General features: G+C 45.1%; 1 protein-coding gene across 2 annotated transcripts in view; it reads right to left on the minus strand.

The window, feature by feature from the left end:
* SORBS1 (sorbin and SH3 domain containing 1) overlaps positions 1–26,964 on the minus strand; it is a 192,319-nt gene that overhangs the window by 127,712 nt on the left and 37,643 nt on the right. Inside the window, exon 1 of one of the 2 annotated variants that reach the window (XM_083615434.1) lies at positions 19,198–19,387. The exons of the other annotated variant lie outside the window; for it this stretch is intronic. The gene's annotated coding sequence lies outside the window, so the exon portion shown is untranslated. Of the gene's footprint in view, positions 1–19,197; positions 19,388–26,964 lie in introns of those variants that run through there. 2 annotated transcript variants of the gene reach the window in all.

Below are 26,964 nucleotides of genomic sequence, written 5' to 3' on the forward strand. Positions count from 1 at the left end.
GTTTTCTCCAGGAACTGAACAGAGGAGAGGGGGGTGCTGGGTTTTCAGAGGGGGTGAGTTTTAATTAAAAGTTAGGTACAGTACATTCGTTTTCAGTTGCTTCCTGCGTGTCCAGTAATTACGTTCTGTCAGTTGATGCACTTACGAGTGGATTCACATGACAACTTTTTCCAGAACATAAAATTCTATTCAGAGACGAGACAGAACACTGGGGCCTTTGTTGCGTTAACAAGTAACCAGAGATTATTTCCTTGCATTCGCCCCTCGTTCGCATACAACAGCGGCTCCCAAACTTTCAGTTGTTCTGACCGTTCGTCGCTTTCCCTGACGCCGTAGTCCTCAGAACCAAAGCATCCCTATGAAAAGACGCTGCTCCACTCAAGTAAACAGTGAAATAACTACCCCTTCAAGATGCAGGGATAGGATCAGTGACTTGGCTAATAGTCGCCAATCATATGGGTGGATAAAACCCATATGATTTTTTTTTAATGGATTTTAAAAATTTAAATTGGATTTTTTAAAATTTAAATTGGATTTTTAAAATAAAATGCTTTTGGAGGAAAAATCTTTCTAAAGATAGTTTTCTATTTAAGTTACATTATAGTCCAAAGGCTATTCGTCAGGAAATAAGGATTTGTTTTAAGTTTTTCATGTGTGCTAAAACTCAGTCTAAGGTTTTTTTTCCTAAAAAAAATATTGTTTAAATACATCAGTTAACAAACATGGATACATATGCTATAATGTTATTGTTTTAGTTCAATAAATTGTTGAAATTGTTATTAAGGAAATGATTATTTTTCTCCTTCCAATAAAGTACAGTACAGAAGAAAAGTTGTCCAAATATAAACAGTTAACTTATTAAACCTCACAATAATTTCATGATTGTCTATGTATTTCTATTACTAATCAAATCAGTAATTTTTCATATAACTGTAAAAACTACTCTGAAAGTTTATTATTCCAAAAATGAAACCTTCATCTGGTTGTAAATATTAAGATTATACCAGCAAGAATGAGTCTTTCAGTAAAAAAATGATTTAAATCAATTCTTACTGACTAGTGATTTTAAATTGATTTGATTTAATGATCTCTGGAACTAACATCCATTTGTGTATGGGAATAATCTTAACACACTGCAGACACACTCTCACAAATGCTTAAGCTATGGTGAATGGGTTGCATTAATTCTTAGCCATTGACAAATACCTTCCCTCAAGAGATATAAACGGGGCACCTGCATCATAAATTCAAAGGCATCTTATCTTAAACTATGGTTTTACTGTACAAGGAATAAAGAATCCTTAATAACAGTGTCAGGGGGCATAAAAGCCTTGCCTCCAGCCGTTTGTTAACAGTAATGGTAGTAAAAATAATATTTGTTGCTTTATACGACAATAGTCTCAAAGCTCGCAAACATATAAAATCAACGAAAAGCCGGAAAACGTAAAAACAACGCACAATGAAAGATTTATTAAATGCTTGTCCAATGCAATAAAAAATGCATCATTTTGCAAACAAATGGAGAAGCACCCTTAAGCATGTGCAGAGTTTTTTCCCCCATGCAACACAGAAAGCGCCCCCCCCCCCACACACCTGGTATGAGGTATTGAGTTTCTAAGTTAGAGGATACAACCCGGGCATTTCTCATTTTAGTAATTAAAGCACTAAGCATTAGCTACTGCCACCCTATCCAAGACAATTCTGAATCAATATTTGTTTGGGGAAGAAAGTGTACGTCACCAAAACTCACCCAAAGGCTCTTTTGTATGCATATGAGCAGATCGCTTTTCCTTGTATGCCCAAATGTAGATTAACTGCACAAACCTCAAAGGCAGGCTTTGCCATTTTTGATCTCGAGGCGTGAGACAGAGGCTAACTTTGCTAGAACTTAAAAGCTAAGGAATCGCAATTTATAGGGTTGGCTTTTGCACTCTGAAATAAGGTCCGGCCGGATCGTATGCCACAATGAACAGCAGACATACCCACTGAGAAACAATGGAGGAGTAAGACCGGGAATACAAGTTTCTCAGAGGGCAGGTGTCTCCCCAGGCCTTGCCACCCCTCAGTCACCCGAAATGCCTGTTCCCTGATGCTAGTTATGCTTACAGTGGTACCTTGGTTCTCAAACGCCTTGGTACTCAAACAACTTGGAACCCAAACACTGTAAGTGTTCCAGTTTGCGAACTTTTTTCCGAAGCTGAACAGGCTCCGTTTAGAGTGTTACGCTTCTGATTTGAGTGCCACACACACGCTGAGGTCGGTCTGTTTTTGCTATTTTGCATTTTTGTGGCTTTTTTGTGACTGTGTGGAACCCAGTTCAGCTATTGATTGATTGTGTGGCTGCAGCACATTGTTTACTACTTTCATTTTATGGATCAATGGTCTCGTTAGATAGTAAAATCCATGTTAAATTGCTGTTTTAGGGGTTGTTTTCAAAAGTCTGGAACGGATTAATCCGTTTTGCATTACTTTCTATGGGAAACCGCGCCTTGGTTTTGGAACGCTTTGGTTTTGGAACGGACTTCCGGAACAGATTAAGTTTGAGAACCAAGGTACCACTGTACTTGTTAATTTACCACCCTGAAAAATTCCTGTGGGTGCCCTTAACAACACAGTTCAGTTTTAAGCTCCATACCCCCTGCTCCTGGCTACTGTCGGTGCCTGAGTACAGAAAACACAAGCTCCCTTTCACCCAACCCCTGATGTTTGCTAGGCGCAAACTCCAGGTTTCAATGCACCCTCTCTGTCTCTCCACCTCCATTTGCCATCGCCTCTTTCTCCCAGCCCAGTATCAAGTACAAAAAAAGCCAGTTCCTCTTGCTCCCAGTGCTGACACAGAGCTGCGTTCAGTGACAAATCCCCCTGTCTCTCAATTTTATGGGCTCTATAAAACCTGTCCCATCTCCCCCCTCGATTTCCATGCCTCCCGCTGCTGTCCTTGATAAGTGATGAGGCTAAGCGTCATCGCTTCTTCCCTCCTGAATCCTGACCCAAGGCAAACTGCAAATGCGTTGTGTTAAGTTTCATTCACTGCTGCTGTTCCGCCAAGTGCAGAGCACAGCTTCCTGTTCCTGACCCAAGTTAATGTCATACTTCACCTGCAAAAAGACCCTCCTTATTTCTGCTGCCGCTCTGCTAAGTGCTGGGCACAACAGCTCTCTCCTGACCCAAAGTAAATATAGGCAATGCAAACACAGATTTGGACTGCAAACAGACTTGTTCTGCTGCAGCAATTCAGCCTCTCCTTTTGCAGCCAGCGCAAATACATGCAGCGGCGTAGCGTGGGTTGTCAGCACCCGGGGCAAGGCAAATAATTTGCGCCCCCTAACCCGGGGCAAGGCAAGTAATTTGCGCCCCCTAACCCCTAACCTGCCACCGCTGCCAGCTTCTTCTTGCTGCTGCCTGGGCTGATCTGGTGTGGTTCTCTCCCGCGCTCAGCGCTGCGCTGGGCGGCCGCTGCACTGTCCCTCCCCCAGATAGTCCCTCGCTCTCTCTCCGCACTGCACGCCTGGCACCCACCCCCTCCACAGTGGGCGGCGACCCAGCGGCTCGGCTCGGATTCACACAGCCAGCACTGCAGTGAGAGAGAGTGAGTGAGCCAGGTAGGGGCAGAGAGCTGCGAGTGCGAGCGAGCGCCCCCAGATGTTGCGCCCGGTGCGGCCGGGCCCCCCTGCACCCCCCACGCTACGCCACTGAATACATGCATTGCAAACAGTCTTGTTCCCCTCCGGCTGTTGGATGAACAGATCCTGTGGATAATTAGACAAACAATCTAATCCTAACTCACCAGAGGTAAAAACTGCAAAGGGAGGGCTGCCCTACAATTAAGGCAGCCACCGATAATACAGGGTTGTCCCTTACTTCAGTGCGAATTGCTACTGATTCAATACAGGACGCAGTTTGTCCTGCATTTCCTCTGCTGCGACTCGACCTTTCAAAACCTGAACTCTCGCTCGTTTCTTTCGCTTTCCAATCTCTCCCCTTCTCCTGCGTATTGTGTCCATTTAGAGTGTAAGCCTGCAGGCAGGAATCTGTCTTGATTCGCACCATCCGCTCCCAGTGCGAATATTGCCTTGACCCACCAACACCTCCCTTTTGTTTTCCACACGTTTCAAAATAACACATCTCTGTGGGCAAGAGAGAAAATTTAGGACATTTGCAGGGTGTGGGCAAGGCACACCCAGGGCTGCTAAAAATTACCCAAGTTTCTAAGAATTTCAAGGGCAGGGGAACTGGATGTGTAACAAGTACTGTATTTTTTGCTCTATAAGACTCACTTTCCCCCCTCCTAAAAAGTAAGGGGAAATGGGTGTGCGTCTTATGGAGCGAATGCAGGCTGCGCAGCTATCCCAGAAGCCAGAACAGCAAGAGGGATTGCTGCTTTCACTGCGCAGCGATCCCTCTTGCTGTTCTGGCTTCTGGGATTCAGAATATTTTTTTTCTTGTTTTCCTCCTCCAAAAACTAGGTGCGTCTTGTGGTCTGGTGCGTCTTATAGAGCGAAAAATACGGTAAGCAGCAGTGTCTTCTCCCAGCCATGGCTAGGGGAAGGGCGACAGTTCAGTGACAGAGCATTTGGAGAGTTGCAAATTTAATCCCCGGCAAGGACTGTGCATGAACCCCTTCAGAAACCTTGGAGAGCCACGGCCAGTGGGAGCTTGCCCACGCTTCACTTGTGCCTAGAAAGCTCCGAGAGGTTTTCCATGTGCTCCATGCTTTCTGGGCAACGGATCTGAGCGGTTTTCCATTTGCCCTGCCCCTTCCCCCCATGAAAACCCATTCTTTACTGCCGAACTGGAGCAAACATCCATCCGCAGAAAACTCGACTGATGTCTGCTCCAATTCAGTGGTAAAGAGCAGGTTTTCCCAGGAAAAGGGAAAATGTTTCGGACAAGCGAAAGTGTCGATGCACCCAAAGTATCTCTCAGGTGCAGTGCTGGATTTACGTATAAGCTAAACAAGCTATAGCTTAGGGCCCCACTCTCATGGGGGCCCCAAAAAAGTTTAAAGGGGGAAAAAACTGGGTGTACATTTCCAAAATATAAAATAAAAAACAAATAAAATAAAACCGACATACAGCAACAGTGTTTTGTGTTGTGTAGGCTCCTATGATGTAAGCCATGGGCCCCGCCTGCTAGCCTGCTCCCTAAAATATCACTGGTTTGATCATTTTTATATACAGGGTGCCTACATTCTGCAGTGGCATGGGTGGACACGGGTGGCACTGTGGGTTAAACCACAGAGCTTAGGACTTGCTGATCAGAAGGTCAGCAGTTCGAATCCCCACGACGGGGTGAGCTCCCATTGCTCGGTCCCTGCTCCTGCCCACCTAGCATTTTGAAAGCACGTCAAAGTGCAAGTAGATAAATAGGTACCACTCTGGAGGGAAGGTAAACAGCATTTCCGTGCACTGCTCTGGTTCGCCAGAAGTCATGCTGGCCACATGACCCGGAAGCTGTAAAGCGAGATGAGCGCCGCAACCCCAGAGTGGGTCACAACTGGACCTAATGGTCAGGGGCCCCTTTACTTTACATTCTGCATGTGCAAATGGCTTGAGATACCTATTAGGTCCATAAATTACCATATAGCATATACTCAACACAAAAAACAGCAACAATTTGTTGTTGACAAAGGACAGCTGGACATATAAAGGGCCCCATTACCTTCAGTAGCTTAGGGCCTCATCAAACCTAAATCTGGCCCTGCTCAAGTGCACTGTGTGGGAAGACGGCTGATCCCACTGCCCTATTGGGGACACCCCAACACTGCACCTGAAAAGGTGTTGCATCATGCCATAGGGTCCTTTCTCAGAGGCAAGATCATGGCCAGAGACCCAGAGAAACTCCACTGCCACGTAGAGCATAAACTGTTCAAAGAAGAAAGCACCCTCTGCTGGTTAATTTCACACAGGCAGGGCAAGAAGAGTTAGGCATTTTTGCAGCCCACCACCAAAGGCGTCTGCCTAACATCCGCAGAAATCAATAACGGGCATGTTTGCAGGAAGATGAGGAAAAACAGAGTGTCCTGGCTTGCATGAACAGAAGCACTTTTTGACAAGGCAAAGCCATCACTAGATTCAACACACAGCATTCAGAGTTCCTTCTTCTAGGTGACATACATGTCATTGAGCATAGGTTTTACTTCCAACTGAACATAAGAGCCCTGGTGGGTCAACCCGAAAGGCCCCTTGAAGTCCAGGATCTTCTTTCTTTCTATCTATCTATCTATATCTATCTATCTATCTATCTACCTACCTAAAGATAAAGGGACCCCTGACCATTAGGTCCAGTCGTGACCAACTCTGGGGTTGCGGCGCTCATCTCGCTTTATTGGCAGAGGGAGCCGGCGTACAGCTTCCGAGTCATGTGGCCAGCATGTCTAAGCCACTTCTGGCAAACCAGAACAACACACAGAAACGCCGTTTACCTTCCCACCGGAGCGGTACCTATTTATCTACTTGCACTTTGATGTGCTTTCAAACTGCTAGGTGAGCAGGAGCAGGGACCGAGCAATGGGAGCTCACCCCGTCACGGGGATTTGAACCGCCGACCTTCTGATTAGCAAGTCCTAGGCTCTGTGGTTTAACCCACAGCGCCACCCCCGTCCTTTATCTATGTATCTAATCTTTATTAAATTTTCTGGTTTATACTTTATAATATTCATTTAAACAATCCTAAAATGTCAATGACTCCCCTTCTTCTCTTTCCATGGTTCATTTTGCATATCATAAATCCCTGCAGATTTTACATAAACTAAACCATTCAGTATTCCATTAATGCATCCATCAAAACTTGTTTACACTGTTGAATTTATCTGAATGCTGCCAGTGTTTTCAAGCGTACACAATTCCCCACCCCCATATATTCAAGAAACATTCCCCAATCTTCTTTAAACGTATGTTCTTCTTGTTCTCTTATTCTATAGGTTAGATCCGCAAGCTGCGCATATTCCATCAGTTTCAGTTGCCATTCTTCTTTATTTGGGACCTCGCTCATTTTCCATTTTTGGGCTAACAAAACACAGGCCGCAGTGGTGGCATACATAAATAGTCTTTTTTGACACCTGGGAATTTCCCTCTGAATGATCCCCAACAAAAAGGACTCTGTTTTTTTGGGGAAAGTGCTTCTAAACATGTTTTTCAATTTATTATGGATTATTTATTATGGATAACAGTCCCTCAACCTCATTGTATCTCCAGCACTTTGATTTAGTCTTATACATCTTAGCAAGCATGCTCGGAGTTAAATAGCATTTTCAAGTAGTTCTCCTTCAAAGAATAACATACTGTAAACTTTCAGATCGCTCTTCCAAAGCTTTTCCCAGAGTTTAAAGAAGTCCAGCACTTTCTAGTCTCCGTGGCCTTTGTGATGTCCCTGGGGAGCCCACAAGCAACAGACTAAACTACACTTCGGTCAGAGAGACGGCCTCAGAAATCAGCACGGAATCATTTCAAAAAGTCCAGGGCTGCTTCTAGTTTCGCCTCTCATTATCCGCCACACAATTCTTAAAAGCACAAGATGTGCTTACCAGGGAAACAGCAATGGATGAGCTCCCTTCTTCCGGCTATATTTCCTGTTTGAACATTCACGGCCGAAGAATGAAAATCAAGAAAAATAAAAGCAAAAAGCATTGTGCTTTCCTAACTTGGTGCTGAGGGTCTGTGATCAATAAAAATGAAGCTACAGTACACAGAGTGGTAATAAAGCAACGTGAAGCACCAAGGTCTAGAGTAGTACAGTAACTTTGACTAACGGGTTCCTGTCAAGATCTAACATTTATTGCAAAGCACCATTTGCTCCCACACAGCCATCCTTCAAATTTCCCACAGTTGCATGTCAAACAGGTCAGTAATGTCTGGTTCCCTTCTATTCCCATGGAATATTCTCAGAGAATAAGATGCAAACAGTTGTTAGCAGAAGCAAGGGTTCCTTCCTGAATATTTCAGGACCATTTTTGTGTATGTGGTTTTCCACACACACACACACACACACACACACACACAGCAAAAATTGTGGAAACCTTTTGGGGGAAGTGTATTTCCGAGGTTTGATGGCTCATAATGCAGGTGGCGCTGTGGTCTAAACCACTGAGCCTAGGGCTTGCCGATCAGAAAGTCGGCGGTTCGAATCCCCGTGATGGGGTGAGCTCCCGTTTCTCAGTCCCAGCTCCTGCCCACCTAGCATAAGCACATCAAAGTGCAAGTAGATAAATAGGTACCACTCTTGCGGGAAGGTAAACGGCGTTTCCGTGCGCTGCTCTGGTTTCGCCAGAGTCTTAGTCATGCTGGCCACATGACCCGGAAAAACTGTCTGCAGACAAATGTTGGCTCCCTCGGCCAGTAAAGCGAGATGAGCGCTGTAACCCCAGAGTCATTCGCGACTGGTCTTAACTGTCAGGGGTCCTTTATCTTTTTAACACCTGATTGGCTCTCTAAACACTCATGCTCATTGGTTACATTCAAATGAATACTGCATATCAACCTAAGCAAGCTGTGCTTCCTTTTTTCTGGTGATTTGGCCATAACTTTTAATAGAGTACAGATAATTGAACAAACTTTGTTGTATTACATTCTTCATTAAATTATCTTTCCACTGATATATAATTTTATGGTATTACTCCCCTACCCCGAAAAAATGGTGTTATGAGCCGTCAAACCTCAGAAACACACTTTTCCCTAAGTTTTGGCCACTGGTGTATACAAGACCAGAGTGAGTAATATCCTTTAGTGTACGTTTAGAGGTGGTTGAACCATGAGGCAAGACGCAGCAGAATTTTGATGCAGCAGGAGGAGGAGAACTGAAAGGGCACTGGCAGAACAGCATAAACCAATATCAGAGACGAAACATGTATTTGAATGCCTGAGAAATGTGTTAACCAGAAACCAAAGTGACAACAAAATAGGTGCCAGGTGAGGTCCCACCCCACCCCCGGAAGATTATTCCATAACTGGGGCACCATGAATGAGGAGATCAGCCTCCGACTGCCACTAAAGATAGTGGAAGGAGGCTGCTCACACAGAAAAATAGAGTGTTTCCACCTTCAAAAGGGACGCAGGTGATGCTGTGGGTTAAACCACTGAGCCTAGGACTTGCCGATCAGAAGGTCGGCGGTTTGAATTCCCACGACGAGGTGAGCTCCTGTTGCTCGGTCCCTGCTCCTGCCAACCTAGCAGTTCGAAAGCACATCAAAGTGCAAGTAGATAAATAGGTACCACTGCGACGGGAAGGTAAACGGCGTTTCCGTGCGCTGCTCTGGTTCGCCAGAAGCAGGTTAGTCATGCTGGCCACATGACCCGGAAGCTGTACGCCGGCTCCCTCGGCCAATAAAGCGAAATGAGCGCCGCAACGCCAGAGTCAGTCACGACTGGGCCTAATGGTCAGTGGTCCCTTTACCTTTACCTATCTTCAAATATCTCAAGGCTGTCACGTGGAAGAGGAAACAAGCTTGTTTTCTCCTGCTCCGGAGGGTAGGGCCTGAACCAATGGCTTCAACTTACAAGAAAGGAGATTCTGACAAAACACCAAGAATAACTTTCTGACAGTAAGAGCAGTTCGACAGTGGAAAGAAGTCCCTCAGAAGTTAGTGGACTCTCTCCTTCCTTGGAGTAATTGTTATTACTAATAATAATTTATTATTTATACCCTGCCCATCTGGCTGGGCTTCCCCAGCCACTCTGGGCAGCTTCCAATAAAATATTAAAATACAGTAATGCATCAGACATTAAGAGCTTCCCTAAACAGGGCTGCCTTCAGATGTCTTCTTAAAGTCTGGTAGTTGTTGCTCTCATTGACATCTGGTGGGAGGGCGTTCCACAGGGCGGGTGCCACTACCGAGAAGGCCCTCTGCCTGGTTCCCTGTAACTTGGCTTCTCGCAGTGAGGGAACCACCAGAAGGCCCTCGGCACTGGACCTTGGTGTCTGGGTAGAATGATGAGGGTGGAAACACTCCTTCGGGAGGTTTTGAAGGAGAGGTTGGGTGGCCATCTGTCATGGATGCTTTAGCTGAGATTTCTGCATTGCAGAGGGTTGGACTCTACAATTCTATGATGCTATTATTGTGGATAGGTGTGCAGTAAGATAACTACGTGCCTTCACTTCTGAATACTAAAACATGGATGCTTGCCTGAAGTCCACGCCACAAGAAGCTGGTTATCTCTTTCTTTCATGATAAGTGGAGAAGCTGTTAAAGGATTCCTGATGTTCTGTTTCTGAAAAGGTAAAAGTAAAGGACCCCTGACAGTTAAGTCCAGTCGCAAACGACTCTGGGGTTACGGCGCTCATCTTGCTTTACTGGCCAAGGGAGCCGACATGAACAGAGATGAGGGGTAAGATGTTCCTCCTCAGTTCTTCTTCAACTTGAAGCTAAGTTGCTCTTCCTCAGAAGCGACTCCAAGATGGAAAAAACAACACTTGCCTTTGCAATGTTTTCACCTTCCAGTTATCTCAAAGGAACAGCATTGTAGTTTTGAGTCTGTCAAAATTAACATTCTTTGCGGTGGTTTCCATAAATGAAACCTTTTGTCTCCTTTTTTCTGGGCTGCATAACAAGCCCCATTATCGATCTTATATTATTATTATTATTATTATTATTATTATTATTATATGTTCTGAGTGAGGAGGGGGGAGGGGAGTTGGTAAATACAAGACTATCACGCCTCAATACAACATGTTTGAACTGCTTTAACTCAACTATTCTTCTGCAGATTTTCCTGAAAAGGGTCTGGATTATGGTTATCAACCTAGGTGGAACAAACTGCAGGTCCAAGGTGCAAATTTGGCTTGGGTTCTATGCTGGGCTTTAGCATGATTGCTAATACCATCCCTGCCATTCCCTGACGGCCTGGAGCAGAAATTTTATTTAGTTGTTTGTTTAACAAGATTTATACAATGCTTAATAAAAATAAAAATAAAAGCCATTAGGCAGTTTACATAAAATGGCACAAAATATTCATTTTAAATTATCGTCGAAAACAGACCTTGAAAGAGTTAACACAATAAAGTTATCAAAATACAGATAAAATCAGCTGTGTAAAAAATGAATGTACATAATAAAGGGACACGCCTGAACAAAAAGGTTTTTAGCAGGCATTGAGAAGTTTGCAAACTGGTCTTCTTATTAAAAAGGTCTTTGGCAACTACTGCGATTCCATTCAACAACAACTTTTATTTGGGAATAAATAGTTGCAGGGTTAGCTCTTTGGTACGCGGTTTTGTGGAGAGCCCTTCGGCCACATTCTTTGATCCCTAATATAGCAGCAGCTTTGTTGCCTGGTAAGCGATCTCTTGACAAGAAAGGATGGTGAGAGGAATTGTGTATCCTTGGGTATGCTTCCGCCCTGGTCCCGACGCTCTGAGCTGCATAGAGACATCTCCCCAAGCAACATTGTGGCACATTAATAGAAGCTTCTAGCTGTCAGCAGGAAGAGGGGGGAAGTGGTTCGTTTAGGTAGGGAAGTCCTGCTTAATTATCCTCCAGAATGTGTGTGGCATTTAGAGAGAGATCTGCATATCCTCCTGAACTTTAGCAGGATCTGCGATGGAATGCCCTGGGACGCTGGAAGACGGACGCGCTGCAATGTGTGCACCTGTCATTCGCCACTGGCCCTGTGATAGACAGCATGGTCAAATCGAGGCTGGCAGCCAATTGACATAATCTTGTGTAGCTTTCCTATGAGCTAGTTGCAACACATCTCACCATATATAATGGCTCAGGTACTTAACAACCGTCAACATAGCAAGAGGTCATGACTGGGGATATAATAATTTGTGGCGTCGTCCTGCTTCATTCATTTTGCACCAGTTATTCAACTGGTCCTCCTTCGCAGCTCTTTTGCTTTCATAATTCCCTTGCGCCTTCATAAGATTTCATAATTGCTTTTAAAAAAACCCCCGATGCATGTTTTGTAACTTGACTTCCAGCCACATAACCAGTAATCAGGTTACAGATTTTACATCATTTTGCAGACATGCAATATATGTGTATGTGAAAAGGAGATTCCATGGCAGGAATTATTACCCCCAAGAAAAATATTTTGAAAATAATACAGCATCATAATCCTTGCAGAATCTCACTCATTGTACACTCATTTCAGCAAGGGCATGAAATAGTGAATTACATGATACTCCAAAAGCAATTTAATAAAAAACAAACTTCATGCACGGTCCTAGGATAGCTCAGTCGGTAGTGTGCAAGACTTTTAATCTCTGGGTTGTGGGATCAAGTTCCACGTTGGGCAACAGATTCCTGCATTTCTGGGGGTTGGCCTAGATGACCCTTGTGTTCCCTTCCAATGCTGCAATTCTATGATTTCTCTATGGGACGCGGGTGGCGCTGTGGGTTAAACCACAGAGCCTAGGACTTGCCGATCAGAAGGTCGGCAGTTTGAATCCCCGCGACGGGGTGAGCTCCCGTTGCTCGGTCCCTGCTCCTGCCAACCTAGCAGTTCGAAAGCACGTCAAAGTGCAAGTAGATAAATAGGTACCACTCCAGCAGGAAGGTAAACGGCATTTCCGTGTGCTGCTCTGGTTTGCCAGAAGCGGCTTAGTCATGCTGGCTCCCTCGGCCAATAAAACGAGATGAGCACCACAATCCCAGAGTCGTCCGCGACTGGACCTAACAGTCAGGGGTCCCCTTACCTTTAACTATGATTTCCCTAGTCATGGCCATGCTCTTTGGCAAACTGTTGCGCCAAAGGTAATGAACACCTAGCAATAGGAGTATTCTGCTCCAGGCAGTAGTGCCAGCCAGATAGGAGGGGTTCCAGAAACTGAAGCAAGAAGATGTCAAATAAGTCCACTTTATGGTTCCAGACAGGCGATGACCAAGAAGAAGCAGGGGGAATCATTTCAGAACTCATCTCACTGTATATTTGCTAAGAACCATAGCCAAGCGAAAGCAGCAATGGGACAGTTTGTGCTAGCTCGGTCTGCCTAGATTTTCTGCTTCCTAAACTTTATCTGACTTCTAAAAATAGGTTGAGGAAAGATACATTATGCCCTTTTGTGCGATTTCAATTTAGTCCAGTCATTCAGAAGCCAATCAAGTTTTCTCCCTATTTCCTAACTCCTGATCCCAATTTTTCCTCATGACCTCCAGTCTCTTCTCCCTTGCTTCTAATCTCAGATCCCGTTCCACTTGCAATCTTGACACACACCCCCCAATCCAAAGTAGAATTTACAAAGAACACCAAAATTTCCCCTTGGTATCCACTCTTGTAAACAGAGCATTTTAGAGCTAGTTATCTGGCCAAATCTTGCCAGTGTCCTTAAGAAATGCCTTTATTGAGCTGTGTTTCCAAGCAATGCCCACTGAAGTCTTGGATGGTCACCACAACAAGGACCCAGGTAACAGGCAGATTTTGTATTTGTGATCAACCTCAGGTGGAATAAATAAATAATAATAATAATAATTTATTATTTATACCCCACCCACCTGGCTGGGTTTCCCCAGCCACTCTGGGTGGCCCCCAACAGATTAAAAACACGATAAAACATCAAACATTAAAAACTTCCTGATACAAGGCTGCCTTCAGATGTCTTCTAAAAGTCAGATAGTTGTTTATTTCCTTGACATCTGATTGGAGGGCGTTCCACAGAGCGGGTGCCACTACTGAGAAGGCCCTCTGCCTGGTTCCCTGTAACCTCACTTCTCGCAATGAGGGAACCGCCAGAAGGCCCTCAGTGTTGGTAAAGGCGTTAGATAAAATTCCTATAAGTTGTTGTTGACATTTGAAGGTTTACTTTGAAATCATAAAGGATTTGAGTTTGTTGGTGCTCCTGGTAACCTCTCGAACATCATGGATGTTGGCACATATTATGGGTGGATGTTCGGCATCATTTTATTAATACTATTGCTACAAAGTTTGTCACAGCCTTTGGCTACAATAATAAACTTACAAACTGTTTAACGGTATACAAAGAACAGCAGGAAGCCAAGCCAGATTTCAGTGGGGAGAGGAGAAAAGAAATGAGATTTGAGCTCCCATTTTAAACTAGGCTTATCCTCCTTGAAGTAGCCTAATTGTTTGGTGTTTTTTCACCAATGTAAAAAAAGTCTTGCAAACCATCGCTACATTTTTGGCAATACACTGTGCGAAGAATGACTGCCTTGTCTACTGCTCATCAGTTTAATCTGGACACAGCACTTTCTCCAATTCAATGATATCAAACGCAGGGAACACAAAGCTATCTTGCTGGCATTGCTCAAAAAGTCTCATACATGGCTTTACAATATGCCAGGACTAGTTAAGAATGTATTTTACTTTTAATCTTTAATTAAATTTAATCTGTAATTTTAGTTTTAATCTTCGGGGGAAACTTTGAAGGAGAATTATCTGAAAATGATTTACAGATGCTATTTAACTCTGAGAAGACTTGCTAAGATGTATTAAGACTGAATCAGAGAAGTGCTCTGTCATGGAAGCTTCAGCTGAGATTCCTGCATTATAGGGGGTTGGACTAGATGACCGTCAAGGTCCCTCCCAACTCTATGATTCTAAGAGCCCTGCTGGATCAGACCAAGGGCCCATCGACTCCAGCATTCTGTTCTTACAGGGGCCAACGAGTGTCAGGGCGATGTCAGCGGCCCCCAGCTGGTTGTCCAGGAAAGTATAAAGACGAGGAAAAGTTATTTACAGTCCTTTTTTATTTCCAGCTTTATGGAGAGACGCTATAGAAGCCAGCCTCTTGGATAATGGTGTTTGTGGCATTCGTACGGAGCCCCCGGTCGTCTCACGGACTATTGACCCGTACACCACTAATCCGTGGCCACAAACCAGGTTCTCCCCGGTAAATCACTTAGTCAGGTTCTCAAGTTAACAATGAAGATTGTAGTTTATTGTATTATAAACTTTCAATGCATTTGAAACGCTGTTACCCTTTATCCTCTTAGTCTTAGTTTATTCTGTCTCTAACTCTTCTACCTCCCCTCCCACAAGAACCAACTGCACTAACTGTCTATTTCCATCTGTCTGCCAACTGCTTTCCCAACTGCCTTTTCCCAACCAAATAACCAACTAACCCTCAGGCTAAGCCCTTTTATAAACAGGTAGGCTCCGCCTCTGGCTTTTCTATTGGTCTTCCTATTAACTCTTTCTCTCCCCCTTTACAGTGGTACCTCGGGTTAAGAACTTAATTCGTTCCAGAGGTCCGTTCTTAACCTGAAACTGTTCTTAACCTGAAGCACCACTTTAACTAATGGGGCCTCCTGCTGCCGCCGCGCGATTTCTGTTCTCATCCTGAAGCAAAATTCTTAACCTGAAGCATTTCTGGATTAGCAGAGTCTGTAACCTGAAGCGTATTTAACCCGAGGTACCACTGTATAGGCATTTTCAAAAGAACGAGCAAACGCCACAGCGTTGTCCCAAGTGACTCTCCACCCCCTATCTCTCTCAGCTCCTCATTCAGCAATATCATCATCACCTCCTCTACAGGTGCTGCTAAGTGCCCTCTGTCTTTGAGCTCTTTGCTCTCCTACTTTTAAGGCTCGCCGGGTTCTGGGAGATGGAATGCTTTCTAATGACAACATGTCAGCTGGGTGTTGCTCTGGCTCTCTCATGATTTCCCTACTTTCCCCCCCATCTGCCTCTGAGCTGCCACCTCCCTCAAACCCCTGTCGTAAATCTATACCGTCTTCTTCTTCCTTGGAGGGGTCAGGATGGGGAGGGGGTCTTCACCATTTCCTCCTCTGCCCACTCCCTGGCATCTAGATGCCCAGGAGAAGCCTGGAAAGCAGAACTGGTGAGCAACAGCCCTCCCCTCTTTTAAACCCTGTTCAAATTGGTGGTCATGCCATGAAAGCCAATGCCATAGTTTTAACTGTGCGCTGCAGGAATAAGTACAGTGGTACCTCAGGTTAAGTACTTAAATCGTTCCAGAGGTCCGTTCTTAACCTGAAACTGTTCTTAACCTGAAGCACCACTTTCGCTAATGGGGCCTCCTGCTGCCACCGTGGCGCCAGAGCACAATTTCTGTTCTCATCCTGAAGCAAAGTTCTTAACCTGAAGCACTTTTTCTGGGTTAGCGGAGTCTGCAACCTGAAGTGTATGTAACCTGAGGTACCACTGTACTTCCTTTTGGTCTTTGCTCAGTCTTCCAATATTCAGTTTCATTACATGTCCTTGACTTCTAGCACTGAGGAGAAAATTTTACGAACTTCCATCACTTCACCTCTTTCTCGCCTTTTCTCTTAAACTAAAAAGAACCAGATTTCTAACTGGTCCTCAGGGGAAGCATGTCCCATCCCCTTTATAATTTTGCCTGCTTTCCCCCCTGAACCTGACCCAAAGATATCCTTTTTGAGGTGATGCAACCTGACCTGTGAAACAGTAGGTGTGGTTGTGCCGTTTATTTGTATAATGGTGCTTCGATACTGGAAGTTTCGTTTTCTACTTGAGAACTTGAAGAACTTCCTGCAGGTCAGATCAGGCCATTCTGGGCTAGACATTAGGAGAAAGAAACTTTGTATGCTCCAAGGACAACTCATGCGAGAGTCAGCGATACGGTGCAGAAATAGCCAAAATGTTGTTTTTCCCTCAGATGCAGTAGCACATTGCCTTACTTGCTGCAAGTATAGGACACGCCTCACTCAAATATGGCTGCCTACATTTACTTGCGAGTTAGCGGTGTTTTTCCGGATGGAATAGGACCATATTTTCAGGACTCCCGTCGAAGCAGATGCAACAAGACATTTGGAACCCTCGAACTAAAATCCCTTTCGACCAACTTACCCTCAAGGCTAAACCAGATACGATTTCAAATGTGCGTGCGTTAAATGCAAATAACAGCTGTTGGAAAGGCTTAGCACTACTGGGGTCATAGCAAGTGGGAAGGGTGTAAACCACGGGTAGGCAAACTAAGGCCCGGGGGCCGGATCCAACCCAATCGCCTTTTAAATCCGGCCCAAATGTTGTTACATGAGTAGAATGTGTCCTTTTATTTAAAATGCACCACTGGATTATTTGTGGGGCCTGCCTGGTGTTTTTACATGAGTAGAACGTGTGCTTTTATTTAAAATGCATCTCTGGGTTATTTGTGGGGCCTAGGAATTTGTTCATTCACCCTCAAAATATAGTCCAGCCCCCCACAAGGTCTGAGGGACAGTGGACCAGCCCCCTGCTGAAAAGTTTACTGACTCCTGGTGTAAACCCTGTCCTTACCTACTGTAGAAAATTGCTCCTTGAAAGCTGCTTTTTGCAGCAAGAGGAAATCTCCCTTTGGCACCAACTACGGAAATGTATCCTTCCCCCGCCACTGGTTGCCGTTTACATTTTAAGAGGAATATCCACATTACAGTGGTAACTCAGCTTAAGAACAGTCCTGTTTAAGAACGATTCGGTTTACGAACTCCGCAAAACCGGAACTAGTGTCTTGGTTTAAGAACTTTACCTCAGTCTAAGAACGGAATCCGAACGGACGAAGGGCACCGGTAGCGGGAGGCCTCAATAGGGAAAACGCGCCTCGGTTTAAGAATGATTTCAGTTTAAGAACGGACTTCCGGAACGGATTAAGCTCGTAAACCGAGGTACCACTGTAAATGCAAAGCCATGTTCAACATTATGTCTGGTTTGGCCCTTAATTTAGATCAGTGTTGAAGAGAACAGAAGTGTGCTTGGCACTCTGAATATTATACTGTATTTTTCGCTCTATAAGACGCACCAGACCATAAGACGCACCTAGTTTTTGGAGGAGGAAAACAAGAAAAAAAATATTCTGAATCTCAGAAGCCAGAACAGCAAGAGGGATCGCTGCGCAGTGAAAGCAGCAATCCCTCTTGCTGTTCTGGCTTCTGGGATAGCTGTGCAGCCTGCATTCGCTCCATAAGACACACACACATTTCCCCTTACTTTTTAGGAAGGAAAAAGTGATTCTTATAGAGCAAAAAATACGGTAATCTTGTTCTGAATAGTGGGTCTGAATTAAAACATAAAGGTGGCCACAGGGGACCACGAAGGAGCAGCACTACCTTTCTGGTTCCAGTACCAATGCCATCCCTACCCATCTGCTACCTCTTTCCTCCAGCTCTTCAAACAACCACATCAACATGTTTGCTGCCACATTCAAGCATCACTACCCGTCTGGATATTTTGCAGAGTTGGGGACCGACACATTACACTTCAAGCAATGGATTTGTGTGTGGGAAGGTGATAATTTTAAAATAGCTGTAAACTAAACTGAACATATGGCACTTCCCTGCATTGCTTCATAATTCTCATATGCAATGACCTTTATGTAAAGTGGTGGGGGGTTTTTTGTGGGGGGGGGGAATCAAAAGGGTTTCAAACCAGACGCCTACACATTTTTTTTCTGCTGCAAATGACGCATGCTGCAGTTTGGTTGAAAGAGTGGTACATAATCCTACAGAGATTGACTTTTTGAGAAAAGTATCAATCAGGAATGTTTTCCAAATTATTAAAACGCAGAATATCAAAGTTGTCCCTTTTCAAAATCCCTCTTTCATCAATATATACACGAACCGCAAGACAACAACAACAACAAAAGGAGAATAACTGAGCTGTTTCCCCATATTCTCTAGGGAGTATTTTGCTGTTTGCTGAATTTAGCTAATGCACTCTAGAACTATCATGAAAGAGAATTGCTGCTTCCACCGTTTTCTCAGTTTTGCTCCGACATGGTAAACACACGAAGGAATAAAATATCTACTAACTGGCTATGAAGTTTGACGAAATCACAGAAGGTATGTGCAGCCTGATCTATGCATGCTCCCTCAGAAGTATCCCATATGTTCAGCTGTTCTTACTCATGGGAAAGTATACTTAGGGTTGCAACACCAGTAGCTTTCTCTACAAGCAACCAAACCTGATTTGGCTGTGAGCAAATAATGCACATAAAACCGTTAACTACACAAAGAAACCTGAGCCCCAGATTAACATCTGCAATCTTGGCTACTCTGTGGGCTTTAACAGATTTGCATCCACATTTCATCATTACAACACAAAGAAACCAAACTGCTGATGATCTACCCTTTAGCCCTGTTTATCTTCTGCCAGTAAAACTTGTTAAATGCACTAGAAAGACTCCACAGAAGGCAGTAGGGATTTAAGAGTTAACTTTGCCGGAAAGATTATATGCAACAGTTCCAACTGAATCTGCCTTCAAATGCGGAGGAAATCCCATTTTCACTGAAGAACTTTTTTTCTAAAAAAAGACTAATTCAAACCTTGGGAAGTTTTAAATACTCACTTGGCAAGGTCAACGGCACATCGAAATTAAGAGTCCACAGAAAGTTGGAGGGGAAAACCCCAACATTGCTGGTAATCCGGAATGCAACTGACGGAGAGCGCAGTGTTTTCCTTTTTTTGGAAGTGCGCAGTCAAAGGCATTTGCATAATGCAAGCAAAGAACATGAAATGCAAGCAAAGCCCTCTACTAGCCGCAGGAGGGGGTGCCATTAGGGGGAAATCCTTCCCCCATGGCTGAAGTTCAGCCTCCTCATTAAAATACAGAGTGGAAACAGCTGCTGCTAAAAGGAAGGGAATAGTCCAAGCAGCTTCTTCTGGAAATCTTGGCACACAGGCCGGTTTCCCAGTAGTCAGAAAGTACCCTGGCTTCAAAAAGTTCTGCTTCCTAATTGCAAGCATGGCTTTTCTTTAGGATCCGAGTCTGGCAACTGTGTACCCCGACCCGCATTTCATGTGCGACCTCACAGCCTGGAGACTTTATAAAACTATATTATTGTGGAGGGTGGCGGGGACAGGAATAGCTAAGTCTGCTGTTCCAGCTGGGAGGGAGAGTTCTGCCTTCAAAGACAGGATGACAGCCATACAGCATTCTTCCTTCCTGTCCATACAGTCGAAAAGGCTTTGCAGAGATTGGGTGGGGGGGTGTTTTTTTGGAGAGAGGGGCAGGAAGCTCTCTGGTCACAGCGGTGGTTACCTTGCTGGGAACACACACAGCGAACGGAGCACCTGCTTTGAAACAAACATTCCTTCTGTTACGAAATGACAAAACTGATAACGTTGTGGCTGTTCAGAAACAAACAACCCATTTTCTGAAAGCGGGAAGGGGGTGTTACCACTTGCCGAGCCAAAGTTCTGTGTTAAAAGAATTGGGGGGGGGGCAGGGAAGCTAATTCAGGATGCAGCGCAGAAAGGGGGAAACTTTTCCAGTTCAGGGGCCGCCGTCCGTTCCAGGCAACTTTCTAAGGGCCACATGCCAGGAGTGGGCGGGGCCAGTATCAAAGGTGGGTGGGGCTACATGTGTAAAGCTTACCTTTGTACAGCAAGCTATTTTCAGCACACCAATCTTAAGGTAAAGAAGTAAAGGGGACACCTGACCATTAGGTCCAGTCGTGACTGACTCTGGGGTTGCGGCGCTCATCTCGCTTTATTGGCCGAGGGAGCCGGCGTATAGCTTCCGGGTCATGTGGCCAGCATGACTAAGCCACTTCTGGAGAACCAGAGCAGCGCATGGAAATGCCGTTTACCTTCCCTCCGGAGTGGTACCTATTTATCTACTTGCACTTTCTGGCGTGCTTTCAAACTGCTAGGTTGGCAGGAGCAGGGACTGAGCAACAGGAGCTCACCTCGTCGCGGGGATTTGAACCGCCGACCTTCTGATCGGCAAGTCCTAGGCTCTGTGGTTTAACCCACAGCGCCACCCGCGTCCCTTCTTAGGGAATCTTAGGGAAGTTTTAATGTTTGATGTTCTATTTATTATATTATTATTATTATTATTATTATTATTATTATTATTATTATCCTGCATCCAGGCAGGCAAGAGGAATTATCAGGGTTCAAGGAAACAGTCCAGGCAGGCATAAACACCTACAGAGGTGTTTATGTGGGTGGAACAGGGCCAGCGAACGGGGGTAGCCTGGGGAGAATCCCAAGGGCCAAACAGCGAGGTCTGGGGGCCATGTGTGCCCCCCCCAGATCTGAGGTTCCCCTCCCATGTAGTCTCTGCACACTGATCAATTGTGAAGCTGAGATTATATTAACTGGGAGGAAATCCTTTGTGAACAAAATCAAAGTTATTCTATTTATATTTGTACCCTTTGAAATGCCTACGTGCGGGAACCATCCAAGCCTCAACATGGCTATGAATTTACTTGGGTGGCTGTTTCAGGCACACACACACACACACAAGACACCATGTTATTTAGAAGTCACGATTTTAACACAGCTTGAAAATTATGCTACAGAGGGAGCGCTTCCGTATGCAACGTCATTCGGCTCAGCTTGCGATACGGGCAAACGCTTGCAGGCACACACACTTATGGCGTGTGGGTGGGTGTTCCTGACGCTGGCCCAGACCCGCAGTGATGCTGTCAGAATTGCATAGGGTAAACATGAAAGGCAAGTGGCACATGAATGCACAGAACGGGAAACCGGCAAATCCAGTCCTCTTCGTACTTCTTATCGGCTGCTCGGCGAAGGCCGACGATCAGGATTGCAAAGCGCTTTTGAAACGAGCAAAACATGTAACAACAGCGCAGCATCTTCAATTGGAGAAGGTCTAAAGGGCTCAAGTCTAGCTCTGAAACCTTCACTGGTATTCCTCCTTTCCAATGCAGGCTCCTGTGCAGCAGGGAGGGGGTCAAAGGCACATCCGAGTCTTCCTCCTGCTCATCATCACCGCTCCAGAACGGAGGGGAGAGGGGCATCTTCTTCAGACTCCTGCCTTCACCGGGTTTCTATAACAAGAGCAATCCCTGCGGGAGGTAGCTGGCCTCTCATGAGCCACCTACGTTTTCCATGGGACTGGACCATAGCTGTCAACCGTCCCTTATTTGGTGGGAAACTCCCAGCGCTGTGTCCTGCTGCTGTCCCTTATTGATGATGTCCCTTAAATTTCCCAGGTTTCAAAGGAAGCAGCTCCTCTCCCTCCCTCCCTGCCAGCCAGGGAGGAAGGAGGCTCCAACTGTGTTGCTTGGCTGCACTGCTCACCCAATAAGGAGTCTAAGAACGACTGGGGGGGTGGAGCTTGCATGCCTTGTGCCGATCAAATCGGCCGCGTTGCCTGGGGACTGGCCTTTGCTCAGCGCTTCCCAGCGGAGAGGTGACAGTGGTTTTCCTTGCTGCATCCCCTTTGCTGGGTTGCTGTGCTGTGGGAACCACCGCTTGAGGCTTCGTTTGGCTGCTGGCTGGGCTTTCTGCCTTTGGCTCAGAGGGGCTCAGAAATCGAACATACCTGTGCCCGGAAAATCCCTTATTTTGGCTGCTGATCCCTTATTTTCGAGGCTGCTGGTCCCTTATTTTCAAATCTGTAAGTTGACAGCTATGGACTGGACTGCATTCATGCCTCTCTGGCGCCCATTTTGCTGCATACCCCCATCCAGTGTTTGAAATTAGCTGGGTGCTGGGCGCATTCTGGACCTGGTTATCGACTGCTTGAAGATGGCTGGGCACCAAGATGGGACCTGAAATCTCCACCACCTGGAAGTGCATGCCTGGGGATCACTGAATCAGGAGTGTTTTCGCACACTAATACCACACCCTGTAGAATTCTATCAGGTATATTTTATCTGTACAACTGGAATGAATTTCGGGAAGCAAACTGCTTTTGCTGTGCAGCCTGAGCAGGAGCAGTCACCATTAAGAAAAAGAGGTTCGAATAGGCCAATAGATATATGTGGATTGTCCCCTGGGTCAAGGGACTTTCTTCAAGTTCTCAAAGCTCTTATCCTTGCTCAAGGGTGTTATCTGAACTTACCAGATGTTTAACTGAGAATCACAGTCACCCCATCATTTGTAAAATAAGACTTTAGAGTAGTCTTACCCCAAAATGGCAACTAGACATGTCTAGACAACTAGACATTGGCGAAATCCAGCATCGCCTGAGCTCTGCGAGTGCGGCTTTCTCCTGATTGAAGTGCAGAGTGTTTGAGGACCGGGACATTCGCATGCAAACCAAAATAATTGTTTACAATGCTATTATACTACCAACCTTACTGTATGCTTGTGAAACACGAACCACTTATAAACGCTATCTCCAACTCCTAGAAGGATTCCGTCAACGATGTTTCCGAAAATTTTTACACATCACTTGGAAAGACAGGCAAATTAATCCCAGTGTACTGGAAGAAGCAAAGATCACCAGTGTCAAAGCAATGATTCTTCAACATCAACTTCGTTGGACTGGTCATGTTGTGCGGATGCCTGATTATTGTCTTCCAAAGCAGCTACTCTATTCCGAACTTAAAAATGGAAAGCGTAATGCTGGTGGTCAACAAAAGAGGTTTAAAGACTGTCTCAAGGCAAATCTAAAAAAATGTAGTATAAACACCAACAATTGGGAAACACTGGCCTGCGAGTGCTCCAATTGGAGAACAGCCTTTACCAAAGGTGTCCTGGGCTTTGAAGACACTCGAACTCAAGATGCAAGTGGGAAACGTGCTAAGAGGAAGGAATGCTTGGCAACTTCACACCGTGGTCAACTCCCGCTCGGAAACCAATGTCCCCACTGTGGAAGGATGTGTGGATCCCGAATTGGCCTCCACAGTCACTTACAGACTCATTGTTAAGACCGTGTTTATGGAAGACAAGTGATCTTCCGCAAGTGATCTTCCATACGTGTGATCGCCAAAGAAGATGACCCCAAAATGGCAACTAGACATTCTATTTTGCCAACTGTAACCTTGGTTTAAGGAGCCACTTGCTGCCTAGCTTGTAGATCTGAGTTTCTAACAGTGACCACATCACTGAGCAGTGAGTTTTGGGATCTGGAGGTAGCCTCTAAGTGACTATCCTAAAAAGACAACCTGGTCAAGCGCTGGCCCCTTGGAATTTCTCACTTAATCAGAGAAGGGATGTGCACATGTTGCTTGATCTTGTGGCCCACACCTGTGATAGTAGCATGCAGTCAAAATCTCTGCCTAACATACCAGCTGAAACATGCAGTTACCATGATACTAAGGAGATTTCCTGCAATTGCCTGACCTCAGCATAGAGGGTCCTGCTGCACTTTGAAGGGTGGCGAGATCTTTGCTAATACAGTGGTACCTCGGGTTACATATGCTTCAGGTTACATACGCTTCATGTTACAGACTCTGCTAACCCAGAAATATTACCTCAGGTTAAGAACTTTGCTTCAGGATGAGAACACAAATTATGCTCCGACGGCGCGGCAGCAGCGGCAGGCCCCATTAGCTAAAGTGGTGCTTCAGGTTAAGAACAGTTTCAGGTTAAGAACGGACCTCCGGAACGGATTAAGTACTTAACCTGAGGTACCACTGTAATACAGATCGGTAGGATGTCTTGCAGAGATTTATCCTGCTGCATGCAAGACAGACGGGGTTTCCCTTGTGCAATGGGCTTTGCCTAGGGCCACGCTCTTCAAAAACCAGCATCGGTTTCCCATGATATGACGACTGAGATTCCATAGTCCTTAGCACTCACATTTGGCACCAGTTGCAGTTGGACATGACTCATAACGTGTTCAAGAGACGTGCTCAGGATATGCAATCCCAGGAATGCAAAAGCAGGAAAGACTTGCTCACAAGTCTATTGGCATCGTATTTCATGCTGTCAAACAGGAACCGGGAAATTTGTTTGCATGCCCTGCAACATTTTATAAATAAAACAGTGATGTTCCAAATGCAAAACAAGTGTCCATATTTTCACACCAAAGGTAAGTGCCTAGAAGGCTTTACTACGTGTAGCCTGCACAGCACAATCCTGGATTTTGTGTTTTTGCATGATATCAGTTCCACCAGTAAGAAGGCAATTGTTCTGCAAAGGTACCGTATTTTTTGCACCATAACATTCACTTTTTTCCTCCTAGAAAGTAAGGGGAAATGTCTGTGCGTGTTATGGAGTGAATGCCTGCGGGTGGCGGGGGGGATCTGCTGCAGTCGTGAGCAGAGGATCCATGGTTCCCCTTCCTTCCCTCCTCCGTGGTTACAAAGCATGGATCCACATGGATCCTCAGGATTTTTGCATTGGGCTACTCCAAACTCACTGTCAGATCACATGTCTGTGGCCACAGCATGAACCACAAAAATCATATATCAACTATTTTGTTTAGAATATTTTTTTTCTTGTTTTCCTCCTCTAAAAACTACATGCGTGTTATGGTCTGGTGCGTGTTATAGAGCAAAAAATACGGTAATTGAGTTGCACTCTGTCCATTCTCATTATTAACCAGGAAATTTTCAGGTTATTGCTATGCTGCTATAGTTGACCGCGCGTCCAGGGCAATTCAGGGCTTCTGCAAATTGCAGATCTATTGTCTCAGCTCTGCTGACACCGGGATCTAAACAAACACTGCCTGGCATGCTTTTACCCAAGTAAAGTTTGTTTCAGCAACTTTTCAACACTACAAAAGGCACACCCCTCGCCCCATCTCCAAACTTGATGTTTGTTGAATTTGTTCATTTATTACATTTCTATCCCACCTTTTCTCCCCAGCAGCTCACGGTGGTTCTCCTCCTCATTTTATATGCACAACAACCCTGTGAAGTAGGTTAGATTGAGAGGCAGTGACTGGCCGAAGGTAGTGAGCTGCACAACTGGGTGGGGATTTGAACCCTGGCCCCCCAGATCACACTCCAATGCTCTAACCATTAAACTATACCACCCCTGCTCCTTTCCCAACCCCACCTTGAACTGATTTTGCGGAATTGCCTACATTCAGCCACAAGTCTGCTGAAGGGGAAATAAGGTATAAAATATTTAGGCACAATCATTCAGTTTTTGAGAAATAATTAGACGTTGTATATAGGGTGGTCCAATGCCAGCCCTCGGGGCCTTTTTGGGCAGCCCTCAGCAACATTTGAGCTGGATTGAACAGTGTAAAAGATGACAGACTCCCAAAACCACAGTTGGGACAGACAATCCTGTCATTCAAGAATAGCCCAGAATCTTTTTGTGTGTGTGTGGTTTTATTTATGTATTTATTATTAATGTTGCAATACATATATGAGATCTTTACATATTGATAGGTAAAGGTAAAGGGACCCCTGACCATTAGGTCCAGTCGTGACTGACTCTGGGGTTGCAGCGCTCATCTCGCTTTACTGGCCAAGGGAGCCAGCGTACAGCTTCCGGATCATGTGGCCAGCATGACTAAGCCGCTTCTGGCGAACCAGAGCAGCGCACGGAAACGCCGTTTACCTTCCTGCTGGAGCAGTACCTATTTATCTACTTGCACTTTGACATGCTTTCAAACTGCTAGGTTGGCAGGAGCAGGGACCGAGCAATGGGAGCTCACCCCATCGCGGGGATTCGAACCACCGACCTTCTGATCGGCAAGTCCTAGGCTCTGTGGTTTAACCCACAGCGCCACCCGCGTCCCTTACATATTGATACATATACATTATATTTGTATTTTCACATTTCATTATGTACCAACATTTATCCGTTTCTTATTTCTTGCCCTGTGTCTTCCCTCCACCTGTGTGTGACTTCCTTGTTATTATTTTGTAACTTTATTATTGAGATTGTAATTTTGTATCTTAATAATTAAACATTCAGTCTTATATATCTGCTCAGCTTAACTTAACTTTGTGAAATCAGTCTATACATATCAATACATTCTTGTTGGAGCATCTTTTGGTCAGGTATTCTTCTACACATCTCCATTCCTGTTTGAGATTTTGATTAGATTGCATTCTAATTGTTGCCGTCATTTTTGCTAATTCAATCATTTCAAACAATTTATATTGCCAATCTTTCAGTGTTGGTACTTCTGATTTCCACAGAATCATAGAGTTGGAAAGGGACCTCAAGGGTCATTTTGCCCAACCCCCAGCAGTGCAGAAATCTCAACTAAAGCATCCATGACAGGTGGCCATCCAACTTCTGCTTAAAAACCTCCAAGGAACGAGGAGTCCACAATCTCCCAGGGGAGGCAATTCCACTGCTGAAAGCCTGTAAACTGTCAGAAAGTTCTTCCTGGTGTTTAGTCGGAATCCCCTTTTTTGTAACTTGGAAGCCCATTGCATGTACAGTGGTACCTCGGGTAAAGAACTTAACTCATTCTGGAGGTCTGTTCTTAACCTGAAACTGT

Source organism: Podarcis filfolensis (assembly GCF_964270895.1).
Source record: "Podarcis filfolensis genome assembly, chromosome: 5".
In the NCBI taxonomy this organism is placed as follows: Eukaryota; Metazoa; Chordata; class Lepidosauria; order Squamata; family Lacertidae; genus Podarcis; species Podarcis filfolensis.